Source organism: Planococcus citri, chromosome 4, assembly GCF_950023065.1.
Source record: "Planococcus citri chromosome 4, ihPlaCitr1.1, whole genome shotgun sequence".
Taxonomy (NCBI): Eukaryota; Metazoa; Arthropoda; class Insecta; order Hemiptera; family Pseudococcidae; genus Planococcus; species Planococcus citri.
Genome location: NC_088680.1, coordinates 4,203,194 through 4,220,562, shown reverse-complemented (window position 1 = coordinate 4,220,562; position 17,369 = coordinate 4,203,194). Strand labels below are relative to the sequence as shown.

The 17,369-nt window shown below is 34.1% G+C and overlaps 1 protein-coding gene across 1 annotated transcript in view; it reads right to left on the bottom strand.

Annotated features, from left to right (window-relative positions):
• The window catches only part of CalpC (calpain-C), a 66,376-nt gene extending 51,876 nt beyond the window's left edge, over positions 1 to 14,500 (bottom strand). Inside the window, exon 1 of the mRNA XM_065363354.1 lies at positions 13,851 to 14,500. The gene's annotated coding sequence lies outside the window, so the exon portion shown is untranslated. The remainder of the gene's footprint in view (positions 1 to 13,850) is intronic.
• Positions 14,501 to 17,369: the final 2,869 nt, after the last annotated feature.

Below are 17,369 nucleotides of genomic sequence, written 5' to 3'. Positions count from 1 at the left end.
ATTAAACTAAACTAAAAGATGGAAATGAATGCAAGGTAGGTTAATAAAAAAAATCAAAGTGAAATAAATCCGAAATCAAAAATAAAAATAGAATCAAAATTTTCCCGTGGATAGGTGACTTGTCATCACATCGTGGGTAATTTTATGCATGCATTTATTAAATTTACAGTCTTGAAAATTGAATCAAAATTTAAAAAATTTATAAATTAAATCGAAATATGAAATTCAATTTAGATAAAATCAATTGAACAAAAAAATTTGGAATAAATTTTAAAAGAAAATAAAGTGAAAAATTATACAGAGTGTCCATTATTTTTGACATGTCATTTTCCCTCACTTTTCCAGGTTTTCCGGACAATTTTTTTTCAATTTTCTATCCCTATACGTTAATTAAAAAAGAAGCTGCCGGGAGGAGGGGGGGGGTAATTTTTTTCCACACGTTTCTCTTTAAAATGGGTACCTACTTTCTTCGGATATATACATATTTATTGAAAAAAAAACGCAGTCAAACTTTAGTTTTAATTGAAAACAAAAAAAAATTTAAACATGCAAGAAACTCTGAAACTTTGAGATATGTAAATTCATTAGGTGCATGAAGCAACAAAAAAATAACCAACATTCATAATCATAATAATCTCGCCATTTTTGGAACGGGGGAGAGGATTTGAAGGGATCTAAACGAATAAATTGGAACCTTGAAATTCACCAAAGTAATACAGGGTGTCCACTCATTTCTGGAAATGATTTTCCCTGACTTTTCCAGGTTTTCCAGACCATTTTTCTCAATTTTCTAAATGCTTACCTCATACTTCAGTTGAAGATTTTTTTTGGGGGGGGGGGTATTATTTTTATAAGCTTCTCTTCGAACTGGGTACTTCTTCGGATACACAAAACAGCTAAACTTTGATTATTAACTTTTTTAACTCGTAAAAATGAATAAATAAATGAGTAAAATCATGCCTCAAGTTTGGCCAATTGATACAATATTCGTATGACTTTTGAAAATGGTTTTTTTCTTTTTTGGATTTTTGGAGGCATCAAAATGTGATATTTGTTTATCTGAAAATGAGAAACAAATTGGCCCTAACGAAGCGAGGACGAGAACTTTTGAAAATTTTCATTTCTAGATGCCCAAAAACGAGGATTTTTTTAATAAGAAGAGTTTATTTTTTGGTTTTTTAAATTTTAATATTGGAGTGATGTTTTTTTAAATGAAGTTAACTACTTTTGAAAAAGAAAAGAGAACAGGCTCGAGCGAAGCAAGGGTGAAAACTTCTGAAAATTTGCATTTCCGGAAGCATAAAACCGAGGTTTTTTATGTGAGGACGAGTATTTTTTTTCGGTTTTTAAAATTTTAGAATTTCAATGATGTTTTTTTTAAAGAAGTTGATTTTGAAAAAGAAAACAGAACAAGCCCAAACGAGGGCGAAAAACGATGTTTTTTTTCGCAAAGAGTTCATTTTTTGGCTTTAAAACTTGATTTTTATTATCTAGAAATTTCGATCAGATTGTCTTTGAAAAAGAAAAGAAAACAAGCCCGAGCAAAGCGAGGGCAAAAGCTTTGGGAAATTTGAGTTTTGAGAAGTAAAAACATTTTTCAACTGGATAGAGGGAAATCGAAAAAGAAGGCCGCAAAATATACCACCAGCAAAAATTTCAAGCGCTGGAATTCATTTTTTGATTTTTGACAAATTTTTGGAAATTTTTATTTGGTTCTATATTTTTTAATAAAAAAATCAAAATCTGAAATTTGGTTTGATTTTTTTTCTATAAAAAATCAGTTTTACAATTTTTAAGAACTGATCAAAAATCGAAAAATGAATTTCAATATCGGAAAATTTCGCTTTTCCCCAAAATTGACGGATCTTTGGGAAGGAGGGAGGGGGGTGTTTGTCCGGAATTTTGTCCACCATTTTCTTGGCATAAAAAGATAAAATTTTGTTTATTTTTTTTCCGCATAAAAAATCATCTTTCCATAATTTTTAGGAACTGGTCAAAAATCGAGAAATGAATTTCAATATCTGGTGCTTTTCCCCAAAATTGACGGATCTTTGTGAAGAGGGGGGGGGGTGTTTGCCCGGAATTTTGTCCACTATTTTCAACTACGTTAAAATCCTGAACTTAGTATTTGACAGTTTTTCAAGTTTTGATTAAAATTTTGGGGATTTGATTTCCCCCCGCGATCCTCCCCTTCTACCTCATGACTAAGCGAGTCCCAACACGAAAAATTCATATTCGTAAATATCATAAAAACGTAAGTATCTACGCTTCCAGACTTTTTTTCCAATTTCTGAATTAGAGTTCCGAAATTCGTCAAGCTTTTGGAAATGGAGCTCATATACATAAACATGTTCAATTTTGATATTTTGATATTTTTGGGGAATATTCTTGAACCCACTAGAACTATCAATTAGGTACCTACCCTTTGAAGCATCGCAAACAGCTGTTCTTCAAGTTCCGTTCGTTTCCAACAATCTAAATAAGTATGGCCAGTAGGTATGATGACGAGAAATTCAATTGTTAAAGAAAAAAAAACAACTCCATTCCACCTCCCACAGAGAGGGTTTGAGATGTGCACTTTTCAGAAAAGTAATTTTGGTAAAATAAAAAGTGAAAAGTAAATCGTGTGAGTCTCATTTTAAAGCTCTCTGCAAGAGCTTCAAATTGATGTATTTTTTGCCTATCTAAAACACACAAAAAAAAACAAAATCATTTTTTTCCACCTAATTAATCGAATAGTGGTAGTTTGAGCCTTTCTAGAGCCTCTAACATTTTTGGGTTTTTCAGTTTTGAAAAAAATGTAGTGAAAAACATCAAAAATGAGTGCTGAATTGCGAAGGTGGAGGAGTGGAGAAAGTGAAACTTGATATTTAACTTCATCAATGAGGTCAGTGATCTCTGATGAGTAAATTGATTGGTCACTCGCTTTTTTTTTTAATGAAAACTGAAAAGTGAAGTGGAAAGTAGGAACTTTTCTTTTCAACTATATTCATTGAAAGAAAAGTACTTTTCACTTTTCAGACTGCACATCTCTAGAGAGGGTTCAAAGGCCATTTGTATTTTTTCGAAATTCCATTCGATTTTAGCCTACATTTAGGTGATTTAATTTAAGTAGGTAAGTAATTCGTCAATTCATTTCAATTCATTTGCAGTTTAATTTTAATTTGTACACTTTTTATCAAATATGATCTAATTCAATTCAAATTATTCTACGTATTTTGTTTGGATAACTACTAATTCAATTTTTTTACGAGATTCGTCCAATTTTTATCTATGTATTTTATTATAGTTTATTTTTAATTTGCCGAATTTTTAAAAAATTCAAAATTAGCCCAGATATTTATCATTTTGAAAATCTGGGGCCTCCGGTATAGGTACTTACATTTTCATGATTATTCAGTTCTCTCTAAAAAAATCTGAAATGGGGTGAAAATGAATTTAATGCACCAATAAGTTCACATGTAACCATCTATCGATTCTAGAGGTACATAGAAAAGTGCAAAAACTAAATTTTAGCCTTATTGTACGTCAAATTTACTTAATCAAATTTTGATATGTTTTTTTTTCTTGAAAAATGAGCCAAACTTGGCTTTTCAAACATCTGCCAAAAATCGAAAAATAAATTTCAGCGCCTGCATTTTTTTCTGGTGGTAAGTTTCAGTGTTCTTTTTCGATTCCTTTTTGCTCGATTTAAAATTTTTTGTGCATTTTGAGATACTTCTCTTGTAAGTATAGTTCTAAGAGCTACGAGATGGCTCTTTCATCACTTCAAAGATTCAATAGCTTTGCTCAGAGCTAAGCTCAAGCTATCAAAGGTGGATTTTTTTTTCTGTTTGAAGCCTTTAACAAATATTTGAAAATTGGAATTTTCAATTTTGAAAAAAAAAATCATCAGGTTTCATTTCAACTTTCAAATAAGTAAAATTCAAAGCTACTTTTCAGAAGTTGAAAATATGAATCTCAGCTTTCACAATTCAATTTGATCAAAGTTGGTATTTCTCATATTGAGAGGTGTCTCTTAGCTAAAGATCACTCTGGAAGATTTGAGTAGGTACTTACATTACATACTTATCTACAAAGCATACTAAAATCTTTATCTGAGAAATTGAAGCCAATCCAGGAATAAAGACCTTATAGTGTATTCTTCAACTTCTGCAGTCAAAATTTCGATTACAGCAGTTTTTTTTGCACTTCGATACGTCAACTACATCGCAAGTTAGACTCGATTCTCGTTCATCAAAAATAATCTATCGTCGACCTACTTATCATTCAAACAGTACTTTATGTTTATAGATAACAGATAATACATTAAAAAATAATCAAATCAAAATTTTAGATAATTTCAACAAAATGATCGTCCGCGCGCGTTGCCCGGCGCCCAAGCTGCGCTCACACACTCATGTTGATGGGAATTGACCAAGGGCTTTTGATTGCGTTGCTACTAGGTTTGGCATGCATGCCGAATTGAGAGCGTTGCGTTTACCCGGTCGCCCCGACCACCAAAGGGCGACGGCGGGTGTTTCGGTACGTCGACCGATTGCTGAGTGCTTAGCCGAGAGGCGGAGAATGCGTAGATGTACGACTCGTCGTCGTATTGAATGCGCGCTGTGCGACAGTGTCGCCGTTTGCCTTGGGTTCCCGAAGTTAGAGGTGCGGAGCGGTGGGGGGTACGTACCCACGACCAGACATCCTTAGCTCGGATTACAGGAGTGCGCCACTACTCCCTGTCATTAGAGTAGTGTTTGAATCTGATATACTAGTGTTTCGAATTCGAATACGATGCACTCGTTCGGCAAGGAAATTTTTTTATCAATTTTTTGACGTCATTATTTTCTACGTGTAAAATACTACACGTATGTGGCGATGAAACGGTTTTTATCGTATTCCTTCTATGAGAAAAATTCGGTTGAAGTTGGTGAAAATTGCATAAATATACGTTAGTTTATACAATCTTTAGCCTCGTAAATGATGAAAATGAAGTTTGGAAAATTTCATTTCCATGAGATACGCGGGTTTCATAAGAATTTTTCTTTCCAATGTTGCCAATTTTTAAGAATAATAAATTTCCGAAATCGCAGATTTTTTTTTAAGTGAGAAAAAAATTAAAAATTTTACCAAATTGACTGAGACAGCTGAAATTCGAGATATATCTTATTTTCGACCTGCAAAATGGACTGGAAATGGTTTCAAACCACTTGAGATGTTCTGGAGCTTCCAGCAGATTTTTGAAACTTGAAATTTGCACAAAATTTTATCAGAAAATCACGCAGCATTTCAACATAAACACGCAATTAAATTTCAAGTCGTTTTGGAGCCTACAGCGACTTCCTGAAAATTACTGGAGCCTCCAGCAGATTTTTCGATGCTCGAAATTTCCGTAAAATTTTCCCAAAGTTCTATAAAACTACGATGGAAATTCGAAATTCACGCTGCACATCAACTTTAATTTAACACGCTATTAAGTCGACTGCTGGTGGTTTCAAGTCATTTCGGAGACTCCAGCAACTTTTTAAAAATTCTTGGAGCCTCCAGTAAATTTTTGAAACTTGAAATTTCCACGAAATTCCATCACATGTAGTTGGAAAGCCGAAAGGATATCCTATGAAATCGACTGCAAGTAGATTTCAAGTTGTTTTGGAGCCTCCAGCAACTTTTTGGAAATTACTGGAGCTTCCAGCAGATTTTTCAATGATCGAAATTTCCGTAAAATTTTACCAAACCGAGCTGAAATTCCAAAATTGTAGAAATTTCGACTTTCAAAAATTTACTGGAGGCTCCAGTTTCAAAAAGTTGCTGGAGGCTCCAAAACGACTGAAATTTACCTGATTTCGACTTCATAGCGTATTGGAATATAGTTTACAGAATGAATTTCGTCTTTCCAACTGCTTTTGATGGAATTTTGTGGAAATTTCAAGTTTTAAAAATCTACTGGAAGCTCCAAGAATTTTCAAAACGTTGCTGGAGGCTTTAAAACGACTGAGTAGATTTTAGGAAACTTCAAATGGAGTTATAAAGCCGAAATTTACTCTGCAAACTAATTTCAATACGCTATGAAGTCGACGGCAGGTACATTTCAAGTCGATTTGGAGCCTCCAGCGACTTTTTGGAAATTTCTGGAGCTTTCAGCAGATTTTTCAATGATCGAAATTTCCGTAAAATTTTACAAAACAGAGATGAAATTCCAAAATTGTAGAAATTTCGAGTTTCAAAAATTAACTGGAGGCTCCAGTAATTTTCAAAAAGTTGCTGGAGGATCCAAAACGACATGAAATTTACCTGGAAATTAGTTAACAAAATGAATTTCGGCTCTACGACTGCGTTTGATAAAATTTTGTGGAACTTTCAATTTTCAAAAATTTACTGGAGGCTCCAGTAGTTTCTAAAACGTTGCTGGAGGCTCCAAAACTACTTGAAATCTACCTGCAGAGTAAACTTTGAATTTCCTGCTCTGTTTGGTAAAATTCTATTGAATGTTTGAGTTTTGAAAAGTCCGCTGGAGGCTCCAGTAATTTCCAAAACGTTGCTGGAGGCTTCAAAACGACTTGAGTCGATTTTTGAAACTTCAAATGGAGTTATAAAGCCGAAATTTGCCCTGCAAACTAATTTCAATACGCTATGAAGTCGAAAGCAGGTAGATTTCAAGTCGATTTGGAGTCTCCAGCGACTTTTTGGAAATTTCTGGAGCCTCCAGCAGATTTTTCGATACTCGACATTTCCATATAATTTTATCAAACAGAGCTGAAAATCCAAATCGTACAAATTTCAAGTTTCAAAAATATACTGGAGGTTCCAGTAATTTTCAAAAAGTTGCTGGAGGCGCCAAAACGACTTGAAATCTACCTGAGGTCGACCTCATATCGTATTGAAATTTGTTAACAGAATGAATTTCGGCTTTTCAACTGCATTTGATAAATTTTGTGGAAATTTCAAGTTTCAAAATTTTACTGGAGGCTCCAGTAGTCTCCAAAACGTTGCTGGAGGCTCCAAAACGACTTGAAATCTACCTGCAGAGTAAACTTTGAATTTCCAGCTCTGTTTGATATAATTTTATTGAAAGTTCGAGTTTTGAAAAGTCCGCTGGAGGCTCCAGTAGTTTCCAAAACGTCGCTGGAGGCTCCAAAACGACTTGAAATCTACCTGCAGAGTAAACTTTGAATTTCCAGCTCTGTTTGATATAATTCTATTGAAAGTTTGAGTTTTGAAAAGTCCGCTGGAGGCTCCAGTAGTTTACAAAACGTCGCTGGAGGCTCCAAAACGACTTGAAATCTACCTGCAGAGTAAACTTTGAATTTCCAGCTCTGTTTGATAAAATTCTATTGAAAGTTCGAGTTTTGAAAAGTCCGCTGGAGGCTCCAGTAGTTTACAAAACGTTGCTGGAGCCGCTGGAGGCTCCAAAACCAGTTCAAATCTACCTGCAGTCGACTACATAGAGTATTGAAATTAGTTTACAGAATGAATTTTGACTTTCCAACTGCATTTGATAAAAATGTTGTGGAAATTTCAAGCTTCAAAAAGTTGCTGGAGGCTCCAAAACTACTTGAATTGTACCTGCAGTCGACTGCATAGCGTATTGAAATCAGTTTACAGAATGAACTTCGTCTTTCCGATGCATTTGATGAAATGTTGAGGAAATTTCAAGTTTCAAAAATTCGCTGGAGGCTCCAGTATTTTTTATAAAGTCGTTGGAGGCTCTAAAACGACTTCAAATCTACCTGCAGAATAAACTTTGAATTTTCAGCTCTGTTGGTAATATTCTATAGAAAGTTTGAGGTTTGAAAAGCCCGCTGGAGGCTCCAGTAGTTTCCAAAACGTCGCTGGAGGCTCCAAAACCGCTTGAAATCAAATCTACTCGCAATCGACTTCATAGGGGGGTTATAATTAGTTTACAAAAAGAATTTCGGCTTTCCAACAGCATTCGGTAAAATTTCGAGGAAAGTTCAAGTTTCAAAAATCTCCTGGAGGCTCCAGATTTGCTCAAAACGGTTTTCAATCGTTTCCAATCGATTTGTCGGGTCAAAAATAGGGTATATTTCAAATTTCAGCTTTCTAGGTCAGTTAAGTTAAATTTTGATTTTTTTCTCATTTTTGGCGGGTAAATTTGATTTTCTAAAATTCGCCAAAAATCAAAAAATGCAGTTTAGAACTTGAAATATTGTCTGGTGATTTACTAGAATCGCGCCACAAATGAACATTAATAAATCATCAATAAAAGAATATCAGATTTCCTCAATTGATTAGTTCCATTGAACAAATAAAAAGTAAGAATAAAAAACATCTAAATTCTAAACCGATAAAAAAACAGACTCAAAGATCACAATGAGGCAACGATGTTTACAAATTGTAACATATTTCCTTTTGCCTCATAAATCAACATTTGAGTACATAAAACGGTTTCAGAGGAGACGACGTAGAGAACACACGAGTATGCAATATGTAAAGTAAACAGTACACTTCGAATGCGTCATTTTTCACTAATTGAAATCATTTTTCAGACATTAGACATTATACATCTGACACTGCAGTTGAGAAAACGCGACATTGACTTCGACACACAAACCTCAAGATCCGGAATCGCGATCTTATTAGTAACTAAACTCATCATTCAAATCGATTATGTGAATGCCTCGTCGACGACGACGACACTAACTCCCAAACAGAGTAATGAATCGTTCGAAGAATAATGTCAGCGTATTTAGTATCAAATGGTGATTGAAGAATCGAAAACACAATAAACAATGTAAACAGAAGCATACCAAACAGAAGACGGTGTATGCGTATACTTAAACCTACGAGTACATAACCAATAAGAATATTAAACAGGAACCTATGAAAAAATTTCTATATAAAACACGAAGTAATAAGAAATTTATAATCGAACTATTAAAATCTTGATACCTAATCAAACCATTTTTTTTTTTTTTTTTTTTTTTTTTGCAGAAATATCAAATTTTAGTAACAAGACAGGCGCATCTCAACAGACAGAAAAATGTTAGGTTTCATCAAAAAGACTCGAAAAAACTCGCAAAAATGAACCATCGAAGATTGATTTTTTTCAAGGTTTTGAATTTTCATAAATTCAAAAGGCCACATTTGATTCAAGTAAAGTAGGTATAGCTAATAGAAATAGAAAGTTTAAATTCTGATTTGTTCCTGACTGTATTGTGGATCACCCAAAACGATTGGTTGATGGCAATTTTGAGCTGAGTTCAGCGTAAAAAGCAACTCACAACTTAGCAAAAGAGTAAAAAAAATAAATAAAAATTCTAAACAAAACATTTAGTTTTTGCAGAAAAGCAGCCTTTACAACAAAAAAAAAAAAAAAAAAAAAACAACAGAATAACTTATTGACAATTTAAAAAAAAGAAAAAACACGACTGATTTTCTTGGCAATTTTTGCAAAAAATCAGGAATTTTATAATCATAAAGTTGTGGTAAAAAGACAGAAGGAATTTCTTCTTGGTGATTTTGTCAGTTGGCCAATTTCTCAAAAAAGCAGACATTTTTATGAAAAGGAAATATTTTTTTAGTGAAAAATTAGGTTAGAATTTTTTGGCAATTTTGGCAAGAAAAAGACTACGTCATTTTTCCGGCAATTTTGGCACATTTTGGCATAAAACAACACAGATAAGTATTTTTGACATTTCAAGTAAAATCCGAACTTTTTGCCAATTTTTTTTGCTTAAAGTAGAATATCTTTTGGAAATTTTTTGGTATTTTTGGCAAAAAATCAAGAGATTTTTTCAAATTTTTGCAGACTTTAAAGAACTATTTGGATTTTTTCAAAATTTGGCAAAAAAACACAGAATTTTCCCAACGTTTTGAGAAAAAAAACCAGTTTGTTAGAAAACAAGAATGTGTGGCAATTTTTGCACTAAAGCAACGTAGGACTTTTCGGCAATGTTATGTTAGCAAAGAATAGAAGAGTTTGGCAACATCGTCAAAAATGCTAAATTTGGGGGGGGAGGTCAAGAAAAACATCAAATAGTTTTCAAAAATTTTTAAAACGATATTTTTTTCAAAAATTGCAATTTTTTGGAAATTTTTGTAAAAAAAAGATTTTGAAAAAAGCACACATTTTTGAAAAAAAGCAGCAATTTTTCAAAATGTTGGGAAAAAAGCAGGATGTTTTGAAAGTTTTTCCAAAAAACGAGAATTTTTGCAGAAAAAAAAAAATATGTGCATAGGAAAAAACCAGCATTTTATTGGATTTTAAAAAGATCTTTGGCGGTACAGACAAAAAAGCAGGATTTTTAGGAAATTTTAACACAGAAAGTAAAATCTTTTATGGCAATTTCCGAAAAAAACAAGACTCCTTGGCAATTTGAAGGAATAGAAAAACTTTTTGTGAGAATTAGTGGCTAGACTTGGGCAGTTTTGAAAAATACAAAAACAGTTTTTGGTAATTTTGGCATAGAACGAAAGACTACTGTAGGAAATTTTGCAAAAAGCTGGATTTTTCTGCAATTTGGAGGGGGGAGGGAGTAGGATTTTCTAAATGTTTTGTAAAAAAAAAAGAATTTTTCGCCTTAAAAAAATTTTAAATGAAATAAAATAAAAAACAGCTGTACCAAGTTATGAGAAATTTCTGAGGAGATGAAGCAGTATTTTTTTGGGCACAGAAAAATGAGAAACTTCAATAAATTATACAGATAGATTTAAGAATTTTTGACAGCATAGCCAAAAATGACTTTTGTGACAATTTTCGCAAAAAAGCAAGATATATGGTAATTTTGTTGGTTTCTTTTTTGGAGGGGAAGGGGGAGGGAGGGAGGGAGGGAGGGAGGGAGGGAGGGAGGGGGAGGGGGGAGGGGGAGGACGTTTGACGAATAAGCAGTCAGACTTGGGCAGTTTTGAAAAAAAAGGCAGAACCTTGTTAAGTTGCTGCCTTACTTCTAAGTAAGTTACCTATGCATTATTATGCATTTGATTAAACTGCGTTTTTTAAATGCGTTTTTAAAAGCGCATATTTTTTGTCTCTCTATGTATGAACTCGTAATATAACGTGTTATATTACAAATTCATACATTTTCGTAGCACTCATCTATACCTTCTGCCATTCCTTCTGTCTTTCCATATGTTTGTCCATTTGCCCAGCTTGTGGTCGAACTTTACGATTTTTTTATGACTTTTACCCTGTTTCGATGAGACCACCGAATGTTACTGTGTGAGTAGCATTCCAAGGGTTAATACACACACACATTAACAACCAAATACTTTGTATTCTTCCGTGTTGGAAGTGTTTTTGTGTGGGTAAATTTTATGAGTTTTCCTCTACCTTTTTTCTCCAGGTCTGTTTCCTAGTATTGGTAAATTTACACTTGTGGTAGTAAATTTTTACCTCTGTGTCTTAGTATTGGTGAGTGATTGGGAGAGGATAATTTTCATATTATCCTCTTCCAAATAAACAATGAGCAGTTAGTTAGTTAGCTGTCCGTTTACATTAAAGATCTTTTTCTCTTCCTTTCCAACTCGATTGTAAATATTGTTTGTTCGGTACAACTTAAAACCTCATTTCATATAAATTCAATTCATATTATTTCATTTTTCTTCATTTTTTATTTAAAGTTCGTTTTTGATAAATTCGTTGAAGTGCGGAATTTTTATTAATCATTTTTTAAATCCAATTTAATTGGTTTGAGTAAATTTCTATTTTTTATTCGAATTGTTCAAATTTTCATATTCAATTAAGGCTATTCTCTACCCCTAGTGAAAACGTTCGAAATATGAAGCCGATTTGTTCGTTATTTTCATCGTTCGTTCATAAGATTGCATGTAATCGAGTGAACGAATTTAGTCGTACTTATGTCCCGCGACCCGCTCCCATCTAAACTTCAGACGGGGATTTCTCCGTGAATTTTCAAAATTCTTTCAATTTTTTTTCACCAATGCTAATAATTTATCATTGAAAGCGAGGGTATGTAGCCATATTTTCCAATTTAGCTTTTCCAACAGAGATCTGAGCATCAATAATACCTCCATTCAATTCCCAATGACGGCCACAAAATGACATAAATTAAAAATATCTCGACATACCCTCGCTTTTGAATGTTTTCTGAGTAAAATAAACCAAACCCCACGAAAATCCGTCCAGTAGTTTTCGCACAATCCCCGGCCAAAGTTCGTAGTTTTCATCAAAAATCGCTACTGATAACAGGGGTAGAGAATAGCCTTAAATCCGCGAATTGTTCGACTGTTTTACCAATAATTTTATTAAGGTAATTTATTTTGTTTTTATAATTTTTCACCATCTGTAATTGAATAAATAAATTATTTGTATTTATTTTGCACTATTAAATTGTTTAATTTTCGGGAACATAACAACCTTTTGGCAATTTTGGTGAGAACGAAGGATTTCGCAAAAGTCTGCAGGATTTTGTTCTTTGATTTTGTCAAAAAAGCACAATTTTTCAAAAATTTTACCAAACCTGCAAGAATTTTTGGTAGTTTTGAAAAATTAAAGATGAGTTTTTGGTGATTTTAGCAAATACTCCGAAATTTTTGGAGAAAGAGATATTTTTTTGGCAATTCTGTTGAATAATCAGAAATTTTTGAGATAAGAGGAGTATATTTTCTGGCAATTTTGACCCCCCCCCTCCCTCCCTCCCACCAAAAATTGTTCTATGAAGTTGAAAGATCAATGCTCGTGCTTCCTCCCACTCCTCACACAGAAGGGAAACTCGACCAAAAATTCCAAATACTAAACCAACCACGATGAAACATCGATGAATAGAACTAGAGAAGACGTATGATTTATGGCACTAAGTACCCACTACCCACCTTCGAAGTACCAATTTCGTATTCGTACTCGTATATGTATATAGGTACCAACCAACGAGTGGCCGAGTCGAGTGCAGCTGTGAAGCAAGCCGACTCGTTGATTTCTAAAGTATTTCATTCATAACGGCGATACGGTTCTTTAAATCGAACTTTATTATTAATTTTAATAATAATTAAAGTCCATAATAATCAAACGTCGAGCAAACAACTCTCGCGAAGCATGACCGAGTAAACTAGTATTTCAAGCACGTCGGTCGGACTACGACGACTATGACGACGACCAAGACGTATTCAACTTCAAAACACCACAAGTTCATCGGTTTCACTTTTATGTAGTAGGTATACTCTCCTCAGTATACGAGATCTAACATCGCCTAGCCAAAGCCAAAGCCAAAGGTGGACGACACTATAACTCGTGATCATCCTACCTAAGTAATACCTACAGAATTCGAAATACGAATACCAGAGTAAGAAAAGAGGTACATCGTACATCGCATAGGTATAGGTACGAGTACCTAAATGTATTATTAAAACATGACGTATGTACCTAGGTACCTATTCTACATAATGGTTCTAAATTACCGAATCTACATACCAACACGTAGAAATACGACTTTAAAAGTAGTTGTGTAAGTAGAAGTAGGTAAGAACCTATACAGCAGTCAGTTACCCAATATACCTATTCTAACGACTGTCTCAAATACTTATGACATGACATAACAATCAAAGAAGACGTTCACCAGTTACCTTCAATTTAGTACACTTATCGTTCCAGATAACTCGTATTCTGTCAATATAGATTCATATAAAGAAGTCCAGCTGCACATTGGTACATCTAAAACTTATGTTATCATCATTGAAATATCAAACCTTCGTAATGCAAAATCACCCATACACTCTAATGAATGTTTAGGTATAGAGAAATTTGTCCTCTGTATTGGTGAAATGATCGAATCTCATTTCGAATCATTTTCAAATCCATTCCACACATTTACCTACATCTAAAATAGGTACACCTCTATAATCAATCACTCTATCTACAATTGAAATCAACAAAATGATCATCGACTTACCAAATAAAACGAAAAATCACCCAATCCCGATCCAAATCTCCAAAATTTATCTTCGAAGTTCTCCAAAATCTTCAATTCACGTTCTGGAATCCCAAAAATATATATACTGGAACAATAAAATAAACCACACGAAACTTCAGAGTATTGATAATCAGAATTCGCGACTATTTCGCACCATAATCGAACGAATAAAGCACAACAAAAATCAAATCACATCATTCAAGACAGAATAGGTATACAAACACAAGTAGGTACCACTAACGTTAATTATACCTACACTTATATAAACACACACCGAAGATATATACTCGTAATCGATTTGAAAAATTAATTAATAAACGGCGACGACGATCGTAAAAACGTCGTCTTAATATATTGATAAGTTGAAAAACGTCAATAAAGCTCGAAGATCATAAGAGATCCATTTCAATTCAAATCACCATCACACCATATTTACAGTATAGCCGGAGAATCGATTACCTATACTAACGAGCCGAACACCGAATTACCTACTACCGAAGTTGCTTGGTTTTCACATTGAAGAACCAGAGCAAGAGCACAAGAGTAAAATGCTTCCAATGCATATGAAATGCAACGCTACGACTATACACTTCATACAGCGAGCAATAAACACCGAACAAGCGTAAATTTTTTTTTCTTTCTGGTAAATCTGGTAGGAGTAATGGTCGTGTTATAACCCGTTCGCCATTACCATTATCAAGGTGGTCAGGTGGGGCGAACAGATACACATCGTAGTTATTCGATTCAATTCAATTCACCATTCGGTCATAAAATTATATCCTCTTTACACAATCTTTTTATACGTACGTTTACATTATCATATTTTACAACGTCTCTCCTACTCCTATAGGTACATAGAATCATCCGGATATCAATAATGTCGTGGTACTTAGCGCGAATCAAGCTTGACCAATTTATTTCCATTGTTATACCATACCTATTCTTTAAGGACAGTGATAATAATAATGCCCATATTGAGCAGCATCGAAAATTTGGGCAGTTTTCGAAAACAAGAAGACCAACAGTCCAACACGACCATTTCTTAAGAAAGAAAATAGGTAGGTAGAGGTACACCTAATAGAGGAATTCTCAATTACCCAGCCACTGGTTTTTTTCATGAGGAGGGGGCGGGGGTGAGACTGACATTTTCACAACTTTTTACCCCTGACCCCCTCCCCCACCTCTTTCCAGTATTTTTCAATCCAATTAGCCAGATGTGACTTGAAAAAATTTTGGAAGGGGAAGTTGGAAACAAAAATGTTGAATAGGTAATTTTAAATGTTCAAAAATGATGATTTTATACTCGGTACTTCACAGTTCACAAAAAAATTGAATTGTTCTATTGCAAGGTTTGTACAAAAATCCAAAATTCACAGTTTTCTCATGTTTGTTACCAATCCCTTTGCAGATTTTCATATTTTTGAAAACACCAATTTTGGTGAAAATTAGAAATTATTGTTTTCAAATTTTCGGCGAAAATAGGACATTTTTTAATATTTGAGCAAAAGTTGGGACTTTTATCGTTTTATGAAATCTTTTCTTGTGATTATGATTTCTTCTTATTCGTCTTGATGTGGTGGAGAGTGAATTTCTTCCTCTTCGCTTTCTTCATCCGAGTCGGGTTGATTTTCGGTAAGGAATTCTTTAATACGTTGCTCTAACAAGCGTGAAGTCAATAAATGAGATTTTAAACAAACTTCATTTATTAACTTCTCCAGATTATCTTTTGTAATAAAGAGAGTCAAATATTGGAAACCCTGTCAAGATTAGCGCCATCAGTGGGCGCTAATAAATAACAGTTGTGACTTGTGACCATTTTGTTTGATCCTAATGGCGAGTCCGCTATCACCAGGAGCGCTACTGTTGCATGTTGATTATGGGATAGGAGGTTATCACACACCATTGTTGATTATGGTGGTGTACAGATGTAAGACGTTTTTTCGATTAATTATTAAATTATAATATTGTTTTGCCGAAAATGGATGATTTTAATGTGAAGGCATATGATGCCATATATTACAAAGTGTACATTATTCTCAAAAATCATATTTTTCATGAGAAATGATACTATCACTGGGATACTGGGGTGTCCAAAAGTTAGTTTACGCTATCAAAATTCGCGTATATCTCGAGAACGGAGCTTCTTATTAAAAAACTGATGATTTTGATCTGAAAGTAAATTTAATTCTCTACAATTTTGTTCATAACATTTTTTATCTTAGGATGTACCGTTTTCCAAAGAAATTCAACTTTTATGCCAAAACATACAAATGCCGAAACATGAAAAACACTGTTTATGTGCGTGTATCGGTGTATCTGAAGAACCAAGCATCCGAGGGAAAGTTAATGACACTCTGCTAAAAGAAAATTTCAGCTTCTACAATTTTGTTCATAACTATTATTATCGTAGGATGTACTGTTTGTCCAGAAAATCAACATTGATGTCAAAATGCATGAATTCAACATTGTTCTTTTTTTGTGAAATTCATATTTTTTGACATAAAAGTTGACTTTCCCAACGAACGGTGAATCCCAGGGAAAAAATGGTTATGAACAAAATTGTAGGGGATAAAATTCCCTTTCAGATAAGGTCATCAGTAGTCGCTAAGAGGCTCCGTTCTCAAGATGTATGCCAACTTTTACAATAAACCCATTGTTATCCTAATGTTTATTATATCATATCCCATAACCAACAGCCTGCAACCGATACCTGTAGAGCGCGTACTTTGGTAGCGGACTTGCCAAATGAAAGGACCAATTTTCTTCTGATAAAATTTTCCTGAAGTTTGTTTTTCATATGACGACTGCTTATGATTCGTCATAAGAACCCAGTCGCCTTCTTAGGAAAATGTTGGATCAGGGTGGCTTTTATTGAAATTACTCTCTTCTTCAATATGTTTGAGCCTGCATTTTTCACGAATAAATGTTTCTAGGTATAATCTGTTTCGGAGACATATCAAGAACTCACATCATTTGCTCTTCTACCATGTAGACAGCTTGTTTAGCGAGGGTAGGGGAGAGGGAGGATGTTTTGGACAGGTGGATGTTTTGGACAGTTGCTGGTTTGACTAGTTCGTTGTTGTGGTTCCTTATCCTTTACAGGACATTGGAAATCGCATTTTTTGTGGTACCCTAACAGGGTGAGTTGTATGCCTATTGCCACTGAGATTATTCTAGGGAATCGACGTTGTTTCGAGCTTCCACTAGTAGTTTCCCATTGCTTTCTAGTGACATCTACACAAGCACCTTGGAGCTAGCCCAGTAGTTTAGAGACCCTGAGCTCCTCAGTGTTGACCTCTATAGACGCTCGAACCAGTTTCAGCTTGGTTTGATTTTTTTTTGACAAGGTTTTCACTATTATGTGGCAATGTCGTACCACAACTGATATTTGACAACATTTACCGGATACCAACTCATGTGATAAAAATATTTCAGCTTTTGTTTTGAAGTGCTGTTTTTGGAAAAAAATTTCGTTTCACTTTCACATTTTGAGCTCCT